This window comes from Coregonus lavaretus (genome assembly GCF_964263955.1).
Source record: "Coregonus lavaretus genome assembly, chromosome: 31".
NCBI lineage: Eukaryota > Metazoa > Chordata > Actinopteri > Salmoniformes > Salmonidae > Coregonus > Coregonus lavaretus.
In genome coordinates, this window is record NC_140018.1 from 36,147,561 (window position 1) to 36,153,637 (window position 6,077).

The following is a 6,077-nucleotide window of genomic DNA, read 5'->3' on the forward strand; positions in this document are numbered from 1 at the left end:
CGGTCCTACTGCCAGCACCGGCCGGGGGAGTGGTCAGTATTCTTGCCATAGGCAGAATATGCCCAGAACTCTCTCCGCCACTCCTCCACTAACCAATCGCCCTTTCAATGTGTTTTAGGTTATCAGCTGGTTCTGGCACTGTGGCATCAGAGCCAGACCGAAGCTCCTGCAGTGGATGACTGGTTTCAGCGCGCGGAGGAGACGTGGAACGCCAGAAGGCCAACGCTGACCGCCACTGCAGTGAGGCCCTGGTCTTGGTACCGGGTGATCGGGTCTGGCTCTCGACCCGGAATTTGTACCATGTACCACAAATTCCTGAGGTGCCTTATTGCTTAAATAGAACACAGATTATGTGGTGGATTCAAATAATAATGTTACTACTACTAGCTTGCTCTCTCCTTGCTTTTCCTGAACATGTGTATCTGATATACAGTGGGGGAAAAAAGTATTTAGTCAGCCACCAATTGTGCAAGTTCTCCCACTTAAAAAGATGAGAGAGGCCTGTAATTTTCATCATAGGTACACGTCAACTATGACAGACAAAATGAGGAAAAAAACCCAGAAATTCACATTGTAGGATTTTTAATGAATTTATTTGCAAATTATGGTGGAAAATAAGTATTTGGTCAATAGCAAAAGTTTCTCAATACTTTGTTATATACCCTTTTTTGGCAATGACACAGGTCAAACGTTTTCTGTAAGTCTTCACAAGGTTTTCACACACTGTTGCTGGTATTTTGGCCCTTTACTCCATGCAGATCTCCTCTAGAGCAGTGATGTTTTGGGGCTGTCGCTGGGCAACACAGACTTTCAACTCCCTCCAAAGATTTTCTATGGGGTTGAGATCTGGAGACTGGCTAGGCCACTCCAGGACCTTGAAATGCTTCTTACGAAGCCACTCCTTCGTTGCCCGGGCGGTGTGTTTGGGATCATTGTCATGCTGAAAGACCCAGCCACGTTTCATCTTCAATGCCCTTGCTGATGGAAGGAGGTTTTCACTCAAAATCTCATGATACATGGCCCCATTCATTCTGTCCATTACACGGATCAGTCGTCCTGGTCCCTTTGCAGAAAAACAGCCCCAAAGCATGATGTTTCCACCCCCATGCTTCACAGTAGGTATGGTGTTCTTTGGATGCAACTCAGCATTCTTTGTCCTCCAAACACAACGAGTTGAGTTTTTACCAAAACGTTCTATTTTGGTTTCATCTGACCATATGACATTCTCCCAAATCCTCTTCTGGATCATCCAAATGCACTCTAGCAAACTTCAGACGGGCCTGGACATGTACTGGCTTAAACAGGGGGACACGTCTGGCACTGCAGGATTTGAGTCCCTGGCAGCATAGTGTGTTACTGATGGTAGACTTTGTTACTTCGGTCCCAGCTCTCTGCAGGTCATTCACTAGGTCCCCCCGTGTGGTTCTGGGATTTTTTTCAAACAGGTGCCATTAATACAGGTAACGAGTGGAGGACAGAGGAGCCTCTTAATGAAGAAGTTACAGGTCTGTGAGAGCCAGAAATCACTGCATTGCAGTGCTAACTGTGCCACTAGAGATCCTGGTTCAAATCCAGGCTCTGTCGCAGCCGGCCGCGACCGGGAGACTCATGGGCGGCGCACAATTGGCCCAGCGTTGTCCAGGGTAGGGGAGGGAATGGCCGGCAGGGATGTAGCTCAGTTGATAAAGCATGGCGTTTGCAACGCCAGGATTGTGGGTTCGATTCCCACGGGGGGCCAGTACAAAAAAATATTTATTCACTAACTGTAAGTCGCTCTGGATAAGAGCGTCTGCTAAATGACTAAAAATGTTAAAAAATATATAAATGTTTGTAGGTGACCAAATACTTATTTTCCACCATAATTTGCAAATAAATTCATTAAAAATCCTACAATGTGATTTTCTGGAGAAAAAAATTCTCAATTTGTCTGTCATAGTTGACGTGTACCTATGATGAAAATTACAGGCCTCTTTCATCTTTTTAAGTGGGAGAACTTGCACAATTGGTGGCTGACTAAATACTTTTTTCCCCCACTGTAGCTAGTTATTGTTCTAGCTTGCTTATCCAAAGCAGGGTTTCCTACTCCTCCGGTCTTCAGATCCTTGACTACATGATCATCATGTTGTGGCTGTAACATGGATATTGCATTAGAACAACAACAACTAGATACACTCTTAGAAAAAAGGGTTATTCGGCTGTCCCCATAGTATAACCCTTTTTGGTTCCAGGTCAAACGCTTTTGGGTTCCATGTAGAACCATTTTGGGTTCCATGTAGAACCCTCTGTGAAAGGGTTCTACATGAACCCACATTTGTTCTACTTGGAACCAAAAGGGTTCTACCTGGAACCAACAAGGATTCTTCAAAAAGACAGCCGAAGAAACATTTTAGGTTCCTAAGAGTGTAGCTTTATCAGATAGACATTTTCAGGAAAAGCAGCTCATTTAGCAAGCCAATAAAATGTCTATATTATAGAACTAGCTAGTAGTTATTGTTCTATAGGCTTTCCTCCTCACTGGTCTGCAGATGCTTGAGTACTTGATCTTATTCCCAATTCTCTATTGTCTAGATCAAGGGGGAGCAAAGTACGGCCCGCGATACATTTTTTAAATGTATTAAATATTATTATATTTGAGTTACAATTTTTGGCCTAAAATTACTCATTCCATGATATACAAACATTTACATTACATTTTTGTCATTTAGCAGACACTCTTATCCAGAGTGACTTACAGTTAGTGAGTGCATATATATTTTTTCTCCATACTTTAAACCCAAAAGCACAAGCATGTCAAATTCTGTGAGTATGATGATAAAGCAATGATGGACAGGTTGAGACTACAGGCTTGGCGTAAAAGAAGTTGACTTTCTAGACAACATTGCATCGTCATAGAAATAGAATGCATAGACATGACAGTTTTCTGTTCCACAACAGATTGAGTCTATACACTCTATTTCTACAGCAACTTTGCGCTGTGTTCCTCAGTTCTGCAGACTAAGAGTGCCCCCAGGTCTATTTTCTCTGTTGCAGTGTGTCATTTATTCTTCATCAGAGCTGCTGTCATCCTCAGGCTCCGATTGATCAGCAATGGGGAAACGCAAGATGGCCGCCACTCCACTGAGCTGGGTCAACTGTTCTCCAGATACATGAAGGCTTGAAAATATTCTGACGGTTCCGCCATTGTCTCTCATGTTGTCCACCAACCGTACGTATTTACTCTGTTTGGCCACATCTTGGTGCCTGAAGGTCTTTCACCTCTCCTGCTGCCTTGGTATCAGACAATCTAGCCGTGACAGCTGGATCGCATAGAATCTCTTTTAGGGAGTATTTGTGTCCCGAGCAGGAGTGGACCAACATGAACTTGGGCCTGTTCTCCAACAGAATCTTGGAGTCTTGTCGGACTGCCTCCCTGAAGAGGTAGGCCATGAACTGGTCCTTCACAAACCCTGGACTGGCCACCAGTATACACTTCACCACGTCAAAGTTGATATGTCTGAGGATCCCCTGCATCACTGCCTCATAGAACCTATCCAGGGCCTTCTCATGCTGGGTGCAGCTGCCTCTCCTCTTGCGAGGGATGGTCACCTCCACCTTGGCCCTTTGTAGGGTCATAGCGGGGGTCACCAGCACCAGGTTGGCCAGACCCTCCTGCATCACCACGGCCGCTACGTCTGCCTTCTGGGTGGGGTCACACGCCTGCTCGATCCTATCGAGCACGACACTATCCCAGATCTTTTTGGCAAGTGTGAACTTCCTGTTTAGCTCCAACTCAATGGTGTGGTAAGCCCCCATCTTCACATATGGATTCTCCTGGATGTTGGTTCCCTTCACCCTCAGCTGGCAGGCCTGTGAGTCAAAGTCAATAGTATCCACACACACACACAGGATGGTGCGCACTCTGGAGCTCCCCACACTGCCGGCGGATGACTCAGTCTGCACCTTTCTAATCGTGGAGGCCATAAGACTGTCACCGATCTGCAGTAAGTTGTAGGTGTGCCACATGTCCTCTGCCTCTTCCGGCATCAGTGTCACCTGACCGGCATTGTCTTTTTCGATATCTTTATGAAGCAACTTCATGGTATAATAGCTTTGTTATAAACGACATAATTATTTGCTAGCATATGAAGGCGTTATTATTACATTTAGCTGGTGTCATATTTACTCCCTCTCAAGAGTCAAGCCATTTAGCTATTTCTTTAGAACCGCTCAAGAGGTTAGGATTGGTCGCCAAACAACCTTCAATAGATGGCGCTGTAGCCTGGCAGCGTGCTCTGTATTTGGGCCTACAGGCAGATTTAGAATGCGCTCAGTCATCATAGCCACTTCATTGCTTGATGACTTTTGACGTGAAAAATTAGTGTTGCGAAAAGGAGAATGATGGGAACAACCAGGGGCTGACTCTGAATGATGGGAACAACCAGGGGCTCTGATTTATATGACACGGTGTCTGCCTGCTTGGAAAAACATTGGCCTACTAAAAAGAATACAAAGTAAAATAAGAAAGCCCTAACTCGGAGGAATTTATATTTCTTCACTGTATTATTCATCAGGAAGCCCTGTGTAAAAGTGTGTTAAAGCTGGAAAATGTTTTCAAAGAGGTTGTAAAACTTGTCAACTTTATACGGGCAAGGGGGCTTAACCATTGTCAGTTCATTCAGCTGCTCAATGACACAGAGGCAGAGCACCAGGACTTGTTGTACCATTCAAATGTGCGCTGGCTAAACCTGGGAAAAGTATTTTGCCGTGTGTGGGAACTGAGAGGGAAGATAGGTATGTTCCTTGATACGGTTGGTAAAGCTGACGACTTCTCTGAGTTGAAAGACAGACTGGCTGGGCGACTTTGCTTTCGGTGTGGACATATTGGGGCACCTGAACGATCTAAATGTGAAACTGCAGGGAAATTGTGTTTTTGTGCATGAACTGTATTCCAACTTGAAAGCATTCAAGGCCAAACTTATGTTGCTGTCCAGACAAATGAGCAGCCGGTCTCTCGCTCATTTTCGAACGCTGGCCGCACTGAACGTACCCACATACAGTAGCACTTTGATCGACCTGCATGCTGAGTTTTCCCGCCGCTTCTCAGAGTTCACCAAGATTTGAGACCGAGCTGGAGCTTGTATAATGCCCCCTGTCTTTCGACAGTGAGAAAGTACCACCAGACACACAATTGGAGCTCATCGACATCCAATGTGACAGTGCTTTGAAGGAGATGTACAAAACAGCAACAATAGACCAGTTCTATGGCTCACTGAATGAAACAAAGTTTCCAAACATTAAAAAGCACGCCCAAAGGATGCTTGTTTTATTCGGGTCCACATATGTGTGTGAACAAACAATCTCAGTCATGAATTACAACAAATCCCATCACAGGTCAAATTTAACAAACTACCACTTGTCAGCTGTTCTGAGAATCTCTACATCAAAGATGACACCAGACCTTGATGCGATTTCCAAGAGAGGTGACCAGACCCATTGTTCACATTGACTCAAATAACCGTGACAGGGGTAGGCAAGGATTATGCTTTTTCATGATGATGGTTATGCAGTTAGAATTATCCAGCAATGCACTTGGATACAGGTAATAACTAATCAGTCAGATTTGGGCTGAGGTGATTGGATAACTGTGAATATGGCTCCAACGATGATAATTGTTACTTAATATGCTTTCAAAAACAGACCATTTCAAATGAAACGGATGCTCTTACCATATGTTTCACTCAAATCTTTTAAACGTTTTTTTAGTAGTGGTTTCTCAGAAAGAACAGGATAGGTCAACACAAAGATACTGGTAATACAGCTATTGGCAAGTGTGCTTTCCCTACACTGGTCCAGGGTAAGCAGCCCTGGTCCAACTTCTCTCCCTTAATCACTACAGTAGCATTACACTACAGTAGCATTATTTGAATTTATACCGCTGCACACTGGAGCTGGTATACAGTGCATTCGGAAAGTATTCAGACCCCTTGATTTTTCCACATGTTATTACGTTACTGTCACGCCCTGGCTCTGGGGACTCTTTATGTTGAGCCAGGGTGTGTAGGTTTTATTGTTTAGTTTTCTATGTGTTTCATTCTAGA

The 6,077-nt window shown here is 44.4% G+C and overlaps 1 pseudogene across 1 annotated transcript; it reads right to left on the bottom strand.

The window, feature by feature from the left end:
• Window positions 1-3,038: 3,038 nt before the first annotated feature.
• On the bottom strand, window positions 3,039-4,213 carry LOC311106402 (protein pelota homolog; annotated as a pseudogene). The gene has a single exon. The product of its transcript is annotated as a protein pelota homolog (transcript).
• Window positions 4,214-6,077: the final 1,864 nt, after the last annotated feature.